At 40.6% G+C, this 13,197-nt stretch overlaps 1 protein-coding gene across 3 annotated transcripts in view; it reads left to right on the forward strand.

Moving 5' to 3' along the window:
• The first annotated feature begins 263 nt into the window (after window positions 1-263).
• The window catches only part of dipk2ab (divergent protein kinase domain 2Ab), a 208,680-nt gene continuing 195,746 nt past the window's right edge, over window positions 264-13,197 (forward strand). For 2 of the 3 annotated variants that reach the window (XM_073041532.1, XM_073041537.1), the window contains exon 1: window positions 264-1,149. The gene's annotated coding sequence lies outside the window, so the exon portion shown is untranslated. Of the gene's footprint in view, window positions 1,150-1,234; window positions 1,300-13,197 lie in introns of those variants that run through there. The other variant, XM_073041533.1, reaches the window with a different exon arrangement.

The following is a 13,197-nucleotide window of genomic DNA, read 5'->3' on the forward strand; positions in this document are numbered from 1 at the left end:
TATTTTATTTCCAAACACAGTCTCTGGAAAAATGCAAATGTAAAACTTTACCAGGTGTTATAACAGGTGTACTAAGTATTATTTAAAAAAAAAGAGACAACCGGAAACTAGTTTGCGGCTCCGCAGGAACGGAAGTAGTGGGGAAAAGGAGGCGGGGTGATAGGTCGCCGGGTGAGTTGATTGACGCGGGGCTGGCGAATAGAAGAGGGGGTGACTTATGCGCGCCTGGCCAACCGGCTGGCGGAGCCAAGCGGCGTGGGGAGGCTGGGCTTCCGTTGAGAAGCGGCTGCGTCGAGCGCCTTGCTTGTTCGTGTTCGCGGCGGGGCTGTTTCTCGCTCGGCGGCTTTGTGGCTGAGGCGACGGGAAGAGCTGCGAAGAGCAAGTTTACGTTCATATTAAAGAATTCTTGTTTTGAGCTGAGATCCCCCCTCTCCCTTGCCCTCCTCGTTCGGGCCGGGCGAGATTGCCGACCGGAGCAGCAAGAGAAAGAAAGACCGAGAAAGAGTGAGAAAATAAGGGAACACCGAAGGGAGTTTTAAAGAAACGAAAACAATAAAAAAAAAGGACAGCCGCTGCTGAAGCAGAAAGTTCGTGTGTCAGATATTAAGCCCGAAATGGCTTGCACGGCCGGTGTTTCCTTGGTTAATTAGGTTGTTTTAGGGCAGTTGATCAGGGAGAGAAAGTAGCAAGAGTTTTAATCCATTTTGCCTCGAATATGGTTGAGCGATAAAGTTTGCTGCTGCGGGGTTCTTGCTTGCATTCCCGTCAAAAGCAGTGAATTCCTCCCTTCTCACTCCAAAAAAAATGTTACTGTTGGGAGGCGAGCGCAGCTCCTTGCCCGCATGAGGGGATCGTCAAAGACACATCGAGTTAAACACTACCAACACCATCGATGTTCCGAAGTGAGAGGGGCTGAGAGCTTCCGTGCTCTCTCAATGCTAGAGAGGGCGCACCATCCAAACTCTGAGCCGCACATTTCCCTCTCTCTTTCCCCTCTGTTTTTCTGCCTGCCTTCTGCAGAAGATGAAGCCCTGGGACCAAGAATTGAAACTTTAAACATTTACAGAAGCTCTTCGCTTGCTATGTCTGCCTCATTTTGATGGTGGAATTGGTTCTACTTTTTAAATCACAGGAGCCAATTTTAATTCGGTGAGTGAATTGCGATGTGCGTGACGGAATTGTAGGAAAACTCGGGTTATTTATTGTGTTTCGTAAATCGCGCAGATTCAGTACAAGCTGCTGATTGTACATTTGGGTTTTTGGAGGTTGTAATAATGTGTGGTGCTACAAATTCTAAACGTGAGTCGAATTTCTTTTCAGATTGGACTCTTTTGTCTTTGCAACTGATTTGATTAAACATTTAAATGCATGTTTGGTCACTTCGCTTTGGGATCGAAATAAAACGCGACTGCATCGATTTATTTCTTACTGGGCAGTGTAAAAATGTGATAGAAGTCTCAATATCCCAAACTACAGCTGAACAAGTTGTTCTCTCCTGGCCAAAATCAGCATTTATGGTAGACGATATTCCAGTTACTCGGTCATAGAGATCCGACATATAGGATGTCACTTTTACTGGAGACATTGCTATCTATGGCCAATGACACAAAACAAGTTTGAATTAACATTTCGGTTCGGAAAGGGGATTCTTTTGGTTGGGGAAAACAGTGTGCAAATTAACAAATTACATATTTGAGCATACTGTGACTTCACATTTTACTGCTGCAGCAATGATCGAATTTTCCATATTTTGCTTTCTAAAAATTAAAAGTAATAATTGAAGTGTTAAGCTTGTAGAAATATGAACAATTGGCCTTGTTAATTTATAGTTTTTATGTTGATGAACACTTGCGATTTGTTAACCTTTGGGAGTAATTGAAGCTATGTAGTTTTAAAAAAAAGTATTCTCCAAAAAGAGTACTGGCTCTTTAGGTATATACTATTTTCTAGTGTATGTATTGGCTTTACTTTTTACTTCAGTTTTGATGTCATTGTTATAATATTTTTCAATCTGGCTTTTGATCCTTCAGACTCCTATTACAACTTCTTAGCTGTTAACCTTAGAGTGTACCTTCTAGTTATGAGACTAAATTAAGTAACTTTCCAAGCCTTTTGTTTTATGTTAGTTGTAAAAGATCATAGTTTTCACTAGGTTTCATTGCAAGTGTACTGAAGTAAAAAAAATTATTGCCAAGGTACTTGGTGAATGTCATTCAGTGTAGGTTAAGTGCTTTTTGCCAAAATCTTTGTCATATCCAGTGTGGGTACCCCAATCTGTCAGTAGCATGTGTTCCTAACAAGCACTTGTGTGTTACCACAACTCAATCATTATTAACCCTTAATGTTTTTCAAGCAACTTGCTGTCCAGCAAGGAACTTGGTTTGCCACATCAATTTTAAATTGAACATTTTACATTAATCATTTACATTTCCTGAACTGGCCAACAACCAGGTGCCAAAATCTAAAATAATTCTATATTTGTTCATAAACTTCAGAATCCAAATTAATGCCATTTAATATCAGACACTGGGGGCTGGAGTTTAGTGTTTTATTCAAATCTTTTATTCATAAAATGTCAAAAGATTTTGAGCATAAATAATATAACTTTTCCTAGCTTGTTTGGAAAACTTTATATTGAAATATGTCTAATGCTTAAGACTGCTCTTTTCTGTTAATTTCACCCATGTCATGACCATTCCAAAGCTTTAGAGTTGTGAGGGCTTTAACCAGTACGCTTTAAAAGCTTTTCAATACAATCTTTTAATTTTGCTAAGAAACTATTTGCATCAGGTAGATGGAAAATGGTTGCTGTATTTATTTTAAAAGTTAGCTTGCAATTAATGACAAACACAAAAAAAAATTGCCGATGCTGGAAGTCCAAGCAACAGACACAAAATGCTGGAGGGACTCGGCAGATAATGCAACATCTATAAAAAGAGTAACAGTGGATGTTTTGGGCTGAGACCCTTAAGTGTGAGTTCCTTCAGCACTTCGTGTGTTACTGTTAATTATTGAGTTTTGAACAGTTCTAGCTCTTGATTAAGAAGTTTATTTGGTAATTTGATTTACACTTTCAATAACATTTGTAGTACCGGTACCATAGTCAACTGTCCAATGGTATATCACAGGTGTACTCACAATCAAAGTTTGACAGCAAAGTAAGTAATCAGCTATCAAAGCAATAAACAGTTTTTTGGAGGAAGTCAGCAGATTGAGCGGCATTGGTGGCGTGGCAAGGAATGGTCGATGTTGTGACCAAAATGGTGAGCGTTCTTTTCCTACCACAGCCCCCCTGAATTCTCAAGCAGGTTGATTGTTGATCTAGATTTGACCACCTGCAGTCTCTCGTATAATGAGATGTTAGGATTGCTAATCATTAGCTTGTACACAAAGTCAGTTTTTTTAGGGCAGTCAGAGAGTTGGAGAAATTTAGGAAAGGAATTTCAGTGCTTGTGACCATGGCAAAACCACTGATTGTTGAACAATTAAATTAATATCTTCTTTTGAAAATAATACCTAGAGACCATATATGCCTGTTGATGTAATTAAGCTGTCCGGAATTTTGCCTCAGTATAATGACTATTACAAATTTCTATAGAATGACTGATTGTACTACTCTGGTTCAAAGTGGGTTATACTGCCTGTAATTATACAGATTACTTTTAATCAAAACTTCAAAATTGAAGGGGGAGATGAGTAGTTCTCAAACTGCAGTTTTAATGCATGACTTGCCAATTGTGTCCAACATTATTAGATATGGTTCATTGTCAAATTGAGTAATGGAGGTTATTATCTTATTTCTGTTAAATTCCAATAATTTACCATTATGTGTTATCTTTGGTTATTTGTAACAGTTACATTTGACTCTGATATAAATTGGCAAGATTAATCTTGAGGTTGAATTGCTTTTTTTGGATACATTTGGAACTATTTGAATGTTGTCAATATTTCATGAGTGTTTCTCATCTTCCTTTTGAATGCTGTGTGATTCTGTTTCTTGCCTTCAGTAGAATAATTGTTGGTGGCTTCTGAGTCGTTGAAGTTCTCAACCTTCATGGATTGATGTTTTCAGTTCTTGAATTCTTTCATCCTGGGCATATCCACATCATCTAATATCTGTAACTGGACAAGCAGTGTTAAATTCAACTTTCATATTATTGCATTAATGCAGTGGAGAACAATTTTGTAAAGCTTTGAAGCAGCAACAGAAGAAAAGTTTGTTTGGTCTCTACAGCATTTAGACTAAGGTTTTGTACTGACGCACTTTGTTTTCGAACATACAAAAGCCCATTTTTTGTCATTACTAGTGCTTTGGTGCATATGAAAATCAGCTTGGCACTTGGATTTATTTTAAAAATAATGTCATCTGGGGAGATGCAGAATTTTATATATTGCTTCTCTGACCTTGGTATAATTTAAAAATGTCTGCAGCTAATGAATTTATAGTTTTATCTTTCTAAAGACAGTGACGCTCCTGTTATTTTGCTGAGTTTTACAGATGTAGATAGTGCCTGTGGTTCTAGTGGCAAGCAATGGGGTAATTTGTCCCTCGTATACACACAAATTGATATAGTGTATTGTGAAAAACGTCCTGTCTGAAAATATTACATGGTAGGGCAGATAAATGTATATTTAATAAGAACTGCACACACAAAATGCTGGTGGAACACAGCAGGCCAGGCAGCATCTACAGGGAGAAGCACTGTCGACATTTCGGGCCGAGACCCTTCGTCAGGACTAACCGAAAGGAAAGATAGTAAAAGATTTGAAAGTAGTGGGGGGGAGGGGGAAATGCGAAATGATAGGAGAAGACCGGAGGGGGTGGGATGAAGCGAAGAGCTGGAAAGGTGATTGGCGAAAGTGATACAGAGCTGGAGAAGGGAAAGAATCATGGGACGGGAGGCCTCAGGAGAAAGAAGGTGGGGGGAGCACCAGAGGGAGATGGAGAACAGGCAAACAACTAAATATGTCAGGGATGGGGTAAGAATTGTCTTGTTTTGATAATTTGGCCTTTTGGTTCACTGTCAATTTCCATCCCTCGTGAGCAACATTTCATTTATTCATTAGCTTACTGCTGTAAGAACTGGGTATGTTTTGAGATTCATCATACACCTGATTTTTCTCAGATGCAAATTCCAGCAGTCTAGTTAGTCTCATCAGTAACATAACACCATAAGAAACGAGCAGAATTAGACCATCTGGCTCATTGAGTGTGCTCTGCCATTCCATCTTGGCTAATCCCGGATTCTACTCAACCCCATACACCTGCCTTCTCGCCATACCCTTTGATGCCCTGACTGATCAGGAAACGATCAACTTCCGCTTTAAGAATACCCACCCACTTGGCCTCCACTGCAGTCTGTGGCAGAGCATTCCACAGATTCACTACTCTCTGGTTTAAAAAAAATTCCTACTTACCTCTGTTCTAAAAGGTCACCCTTCAATTTTGAGGCTGTGCCCTCTAATTTTGGATACTCCCACCACAAGAAACATCCATATCCATCTTATCTAGTCCTTCCAGCATTCAGTAGGTTTCAATGAGACCCCCACCCCAATATTCTTCTAAATTCCAGTGAGTACAGACCCAAAGCTGCCAAATGCTCCTCATATGTTAACCCCTTTGTTTCCAGAATCGTCCTTGTGAGCTTCCCCTGGGCTCTCCAATGACAACACATCTTTTCTGAGATACGGGGCCCAACATGCCTACTTTCTGATTAATCATGAGAAACTGAAAGCATGTTAATGGTGCAATTGGAAATGAAGATGATGTGTCACAACTACTGGGATTTCCACGAGGTGCTTTACCAAAATCAGTGTTTATCTGGATTGAAATTTTCATAATGACATCTTGCTCATTTGAACTTTTTATTGATAGTAAACTAGAATACATATTAAGCTGGTTAGGATGTAACTGGCTAATGGCTATTTCAAGTACCACGTAAAGCTAATCTAAGATGACATTCCAAGTTACTGAGAGGTTGTTGAGATGGTCTTTCAGATGACAGGTTGATATTTGATATGGCACTGCCTTGGCAAAGAGCAGCAAAATTATTGTGAACATCCTGGTCAATATTTATTCCTAAACAAGCTTCACTTAAAATGCAGCAGGTGTCTGGCTATGTTTTTGGAAACTTGCAGTGGGCAAGTCTTGAAGAAGGGCCTCTGCCTGAAATAACGACTCTTTATTCATTTCCATAGATGTCATCAGATCAGCTGAGTTCCTCCATTTTCTGTGTTGTTGTGGATAACTAGCTATAATGTTTTCCAGTTCAGGCTTATAGACATTCAACTGTACACATGTATACCACCAAATGAAACAAATGTTCCCTCGGACCAAGATGTACAACACAATACATACAACAAGCACATAACACATGAAATAATATTACCACTAGTAAATTAACAAATAAGAAGGTGCAGTTACAATACAAGCTTTAAAAGATAACAGTACTGGTGCTTTATGCTTGATAAGACCTGGGTGGTGGTAGGGAGCTGGGTAGTTTTTTGGCCTGGGGGAAGAAGCTGTTTCTCATCCTTGCAGTTCTTGTCCTAATGCTATGGTACCTCCTTTCTGATGGTAGGGTGTCAAAGAGATTGTTGGATGGATGGGAGGGATCAATGACAATGTTAAGTGCCCTGTAGAAGAGGGAGCCCAATAATCCTCTAAGCAGTGCTTGCAATCCTTTTAAAGGGACTTGCAGTTAGATGTCTTACAATTCCTGTACCTGATGGTGATGCAGCTATTCTGGTCACTCGTTGGTGCTCCTGCAAGACTTGGCTAGAATAGGTGAGGTGAGCCTCACTCGCTTTAATCTCCTCAGGAAGTGGAGATACTACTGTGCTTTCTTGAGCAAAGAGGTGGTGTTGAGGTTCTGTTTTGTGTGCCCCCAACTCTCCTCATGGATGAACCGTGTTTGTGCAGTGAGGAGTGGCCAGCCTGCACCTCCCTAAATTCCAAAATGATCTCTTTGGCCTGCCAGCTGTTCAACCTCCTCTCTGTATGACATCTCATTATTGTTGATGAGGCCAACCTTTGTTCGTGTCATCTGTGAACTTTATAATTTGGCTTCTACTGGATGGAGTGTTAGCAGCGTAAACAGCAGGCTGAGCACACAGCCCTGCTGCTCAGTGTGATGGAGCTAGAAATGTTTCTCCCAACATGGACTGTCCGTGGCCTTTCTGTCAAGAAGTCCAGGATCCACTTGCAGAGAGAGGTGTTGAGGCCCTGTGAAGAGAGTTTATCCATTAGCTTCTGAAGGGTGATTGTATTAAATGCCAAGCTGAATTCAATAAACATCATCCTGGCATTTGAGGCACCATTTTCCAGGTGGGGCAGGATGGAGTAAAGGGCACAGGCTATGACATCTTCAGTGGCGTCATTTGAGTGATCGGCGAATTGGAAATGGTAGCGGGCAGGTGGGATTCAATGCGATCTTTAACTTCAAAGCACTACGTTTTTGTTGAGGTCAGTGCCACTGGATGGTATTCGTTAAAGGCAGGCTACTGTCACTGTCTTGGGCACCAGGATGATGGTGGCCACCTTGAAGCCTGAGGGGACAGTAGACTGTTCCGGAGAAGATTCTGTTAACTCTGCTGAACTGCTCCTCAGCACCCAAACAGGTACATTATCAGGTTCTGGAGTTTTACGTTGGTTGACCTTGGTTCGAGTCTTCCTCAAATCAACTGTGGCCAGTCAGGTTGCCTGCTCCTGGGATGGGGAAGGGGGGTCTTCCTCGCTGGCACATCATTCCATGCAGCAAAATACAGCGTAAAGGACATTCAGCCAATGAGGAAGAAAAGTGTTGTTTTCATTGATGTGCTGGGTGGACTTGTAATCCATTATGGTCTGAATGCCCTGCCACATGCACCTCATATCTCTGGTGTCACAGAAATGGCTGTAGATTTTCTGTGTATAATCCTGTTTTGCCTTTCTGATGGCGCAGCAAAGCAGCTTTTGCTGAACTGAGAGCTGTCTTAAGGCAGATTCCGGTTCTCAGCTGTGGCCGGACTTCTGCTGTCAGCCGTGGCTTCTGATTTTTTTACTCACATAGATGTGTTTAATAACAGTGATGTCCACATTGCATTTCACTGTGTAGCCAATCTCAGATCTCGCATATTTATTGATGTTGCTATGATGGTTGTAGGTAGTCACCTCCCTGAACGTATTTCAGTCCGTGTTTTCAAAACAGTCTTGCAATGCTGAGGTTGCTCCCTCTGCCCAGGTCTTTATCTCCCTCTGAACTGGTTTAACTCTTTAATTGGTGGCCCTGTGCAAGAGTTATCATAACAGATAAGGTGACCAGAAAGGTTGACTGTTTCTCTTCCCATAGATGTAGTCTGACCTGCTAAGTATGTTTGTGTTTTGTTTTTTGGTTATCAGACCCCCTATATCTAAAATCTTGAGGCCTTTCTGGAGGAAAACTATATAAAAATATCAGTTTATTCTATTGTCTTTCCCCTTGCTAGTCTTGAAGGGTCTCAGCCCAAACATCAACTATTTATGTTCACTTCCATGGATGCTGTTTGACCTGCTGAGTTCTCCAGCATTTTGCGTTTTCTCTATGTAAAATGATTTTTTTCCCTTTTCTCTGCTGGTATACATAATGCAAGATCAACTTGCCACCTTGAATCTATCACTTTGTTCTAAACAACCAGTTCTGCTCTCATTGCCAAGAACAGTTCCCAAAGCTATTTGAATGCTTTCTTGAAAGTATGCAGTGTTATTTACAGGGTCATATCTCTGTATAAAGGAACTTCTAACCCCTGTCCTCAGATTCTTCATGGCAATTTTAAATTGACAGTGATCGAAGAACAAAATGTATTAATTTATCACAAAATTTTCTTCAAGTAAGAATTTTTGAGCTTTTCTTCCATCAAGGGGAATTGTCTGTTTTGAAATCTTTCCTCAGCTATACTTGTTCATCTTGCCCTGCTAATAGCTAGAGGTTTGAACAGCTTGAGATGTCATGTGCATCCCCATTTTATCTGCATCTTTCCAAATCTTTATCGACGCAAGAGTGCTCATTTAAGATATGTCTATACTCAAGACATGCATGTCTTCGGCTGAGAAAACGTGGTGAATTGGATGCGTAAATTTGTCTTGAACATAAGATTAGTAAATGAAAGCGGTTGTTGGAAAAAAGGATGAAAATTGCTTATATAGAGGCATAGAACTCTGCAGCACAGAAGCAGGCCCTTTGGCCCATCTAGTCTGTGCTAAGCTTCGAGCTGCTGGCAGTTCATTCCACACTGAGTGTGGGTGGTTCAAAGGAAATTTTATTATCAAAGTAAATATGTCACCATATTCAACCCTGAGATTCTTTTTATTGTGGACATACTCAGCAAATCTATAGAATAGTAACTATAAAAGGATCAAATAAGATCAGAGAGCAGAAGACAACTAACTGCAAATGCAAATATAAATAAATAGCAATAAATGACAAGAACATGAAATAACAAGATATAGAGTCCTTAAAGGGAGATCACTGGTTGTGGGAACATTTCAATAAAGGGGCAAGTGAGTGTAGTTACTCCTTTTTATTCAAGAGCCTGATGGTAGTAACTGTTCTTGGACTTGGTGGTGCATACCTTGAGGCTCTTGCACCTTCTACCTGATGGCAACAGTGAGAAGAGCGTGACCTGGGTGGTGGGGATCTCTGATGATAGATACTGCATTCATATGACAGCATTTTGTGTAGATGTGCTGAATGGTTGGGAGGGCTTTACCCAGTGTGTACTGGGCTGAAACCACTACCTTTTGTAGGATTTTACATTCAGAGGCATTGGTGTTTCCATACCAGGCTGTAATACAGCCAGTCAGTATACTTCCCACCACACATCTATAGAAGTTTGTCAAAGTTTTAGATGGCATGCTGAATCTCCGCGGACTCCTAAGGAAGTAAAGGGCATTGCTGTTTGCAATTGCACTTGTGTGATGGGTCAAGGACAGATCCTCTGCAATAGTAACACCTAGGAATTTAAAGTTGCCAAGCCTCTCCACTTTGGATTCTCTGATGGGGACTGGCTCATGGACCTTTGGTTTCCCTTTCCTGAAGTCTGTAATTAGTTCCTTGGTCTTTCTGACATTGAGTGAGAGATAGTTGTTATGGCACCACTCAGCCGGATTTTTCAATCCCCTTCTGTATGTATGCTGATTCATCATCATCTTTGATTTGGCCCATAACAATGGTGCCATCAGCAAAGAGTGAAGTGTGAGATGATGTATACTATTTAGTATGTTTTGGAATTTGATATATTTTAATCATTTTGTGTTTTGTCAGAATTTTAGTTAGAAAATGGTTATAACATTTAATAGCTGCCTGTTAAATTTAAATAATCATTGTTCAAAAATATAAAGACTTCTGGCAAGTGATCTTAGCCATTGGCGTGAATAATTCAAAAGCATCCGGAACTTTACAATGCAGCAGATAAAATGGTTGAATAGTGCTTTGTTTGCTAATGTCATCAGTATTGCATGAAGAACAGTATTTTGAAGGTGCATTTGTTACAGGAATAAGGGGTGAAGTAATTTGCATTTTAAAAATTGAGCAGGTGACATTTATGCTGAAGAACTTGAATATCAACTGCTATTAACACAAATCAAATAGTTCTTGTGGACTTGGGCTTTACTGTGGTAAAATTGCCACAGAAAAATTGTGAACTGTTCCAGGGTGGTCCTGATTTGTCTGTGATTATTTTCTTTTTCTTTTGGTCTTTGACTAACATTGGAAGCCAGCTATTGAAAATTGTACTGCCTTATCTTAGAATTTGTACTGATTTCATATGTCAAACATATTCATTTAGAAATTGAAGGATGTTGTTTGGTAAATTTAAACAAAACTGCAGAGGCTGGAACTTCAGATGCTGGCTCAGCACTGACCCGATCAAGCAATGTTTCTTGGTAAAGATCCTTTTTAAAAAAAAAAATCTGATTTTAAAAACAAGTTAATATACTTTGCAGAGAGGGTAAGCTGTAAATTAGGCCATTCTTTTCAACAGATGATCAGGCTGTGGGGGGGGGGGAGAAATGTGGTGAAAGCAGTGTTGAGGGAGAGAGAAAGAATGAACATAAAAGAATGTAAAATTTGAAGATTTCAGAGTTGTAGGGTATGCTCTGTAGGTCATAGAGAGGAAAACAAAGACATTACAGATGGATTGATCAGTTCTGATATAGACAGCAAGTGAGTTACCGGAGGTTGTAAAACTGGATATCAAACTACAACATGCCCTGACAGGACAAGTTAGTTTGATTCATTACTACAGTGTAGGAGGCCATAAGCAGACTGTTAGTTGAGGAATAAACTTTTAACTGTTAAAAAGGGGACTTGTCTATTCCTTTCCAGGATTGAGATCTGCTGCATCCACGTCACTTAATGATTTGTGAAAATGGTAATCCAGCTAACTGAAGCATTTTTAATATGTTAGTGAACTTTACCAAGTGGTTCAGATTTGCAAGCTGTTTTCAAGGGAATTCTTGTTGCAAGAATGTGACTGTACTGGTAAAGCTGCTTTGCAGATAAAAATACTGCTGTTGGATTTTGAAGGCAAGTAAATCATTATACTCATTGAATGTTTTTTGATATATTCTTCAAAATTTATCTGAAGTGCTTTTAATGTTAAGATGTCACAGCAAAACACCATTTCAGCAAAACACCCTGTTTGTTAACAAGGATGATTTTTTCTAGTATGCAAACTCTGGAAAAATTTGAGCTCTATTTGAAAGTGTGAATTGCACTATCCTTTGTAATATGTAATGGAGATTCACAATATCAATTGAGGGGAAAAAAACACTATAATAATTCAGGCAGATCAAAGACCAAATAGGGCACTTCATGATGGAGCTAACTTTTAGAATTAGAATTGAATTGACTTTATTTCTTACATCCTTCATATACATGAGGAGTAAAAATCTTTCCGCTGCGTCTAAATGTGCAATTTATAGTTTGTAATAAATAGTATGTACAACAGGAGAGTCAATATAGTATAGAAGTACAATTGTATCAGTGTGAATTAATCAATCTGATGACCTGGTTGAAGAAGCTGTCCTGGAGCCTGTTGGTCCTGGCTCTAATACTGTAATAGCATTTGCCAGACCGAAGCAGCTGGAACAGTTTATGGTTGGGTTGGCTGGTGTCCCCAATGACTTCCGGACCGCCTTTCTGCACCTGCTGCTATAAATGTCCTCAATGGAGGGAAGTTCACATCCATAGATATGCTGGGCTGTCTGTACCATTCCCTGCAGTGCCCAGCGATCAAGATTGGTGCAGATCCTGTATCAGGTGGTGATGCAGCCAAGCTAGTGTGCTCTCAATCGTGCCCCTGTAGGTCTTAAGTATTTGGGGGCCCATACCAAACTTCTTCAGTTGCCTGAGGTGGAGGAGACACCTCAGGTGAGATCATGAGTGATGTGTATACTAAGGAACTTGAAACTATTCACCCTTTCAACTGCAGACCCATTGATGTTGATTGGGCCAAGCCTTTCTCCATTCCTCCTGTAATCCACAATCAGTTATGTTTTTCAGACATGGAGAGAGAGGTTGTTATCCTGTCAGCACTGTGTCAGGGTGTCAACCTCTCCTCTGTAGGCCATCTCATTACCAGTAGAAATAAGACCAGTCAAAGTCATGTCATCTGCAAATTTGATCAGCAAATTGGAGCTGTGTGTGCAGTACAGTGGTGGGTGTAAAGAAATAGAGAAGGGGGGCTCAGAACACAACCCTGAGGGAGCACTTTTGTTCAGGGTTTGAAGGGCTGAGGTGAGGTAGCCCATTCTTGCCACCTGTCGGCGATCTGCTAGGAAGTCTAGGATCCAGCTGCACAATGTGGGGTGCAGGCTGTGGTCTCTGAGCTTCCTGTTAAGTCTGGAGGGAATTATGACATTGAATGCTGAACTGCAGTCCATCAACATTCTGCTGCATGCATCCCTCTTCAGGTGAGTGAGGATGGTGTATAGTGCTGTGGCCATGGCATCATTGGTAGGCCGGTTCTGTCGGTAGGCGAATTGTGGTGGTGGTGTGGGGGGGGGGGGGGTGTTCAGTGTGGGTGGCAGCATGCTGTGCAATTGTAGTCTTTAACTGGCCTCTCAAAGCATTTGCTTATAATTGAGGTGAGTGCAACAGGGTGCCAATCATTCAGGCATGCTACCTTGGTTTTCTTAGGTACAGGGACAATGATGGTTGATTTGAAACAAATGGAAGA

Source organism: Hemitrygon akajei, chromosome 3 (genome assembly GCF_048418815.1).
Source record: "Hemitrygon akajei chromosome 3, sHemAka1.3, whole genome shotgun sequence".
NCBI lineage: Eukaryota > Metazoa > Chordata > Chondrichthyes > Myliobatiformes > Dasyatidae > Hemitrygon > Hemitrygon akajei.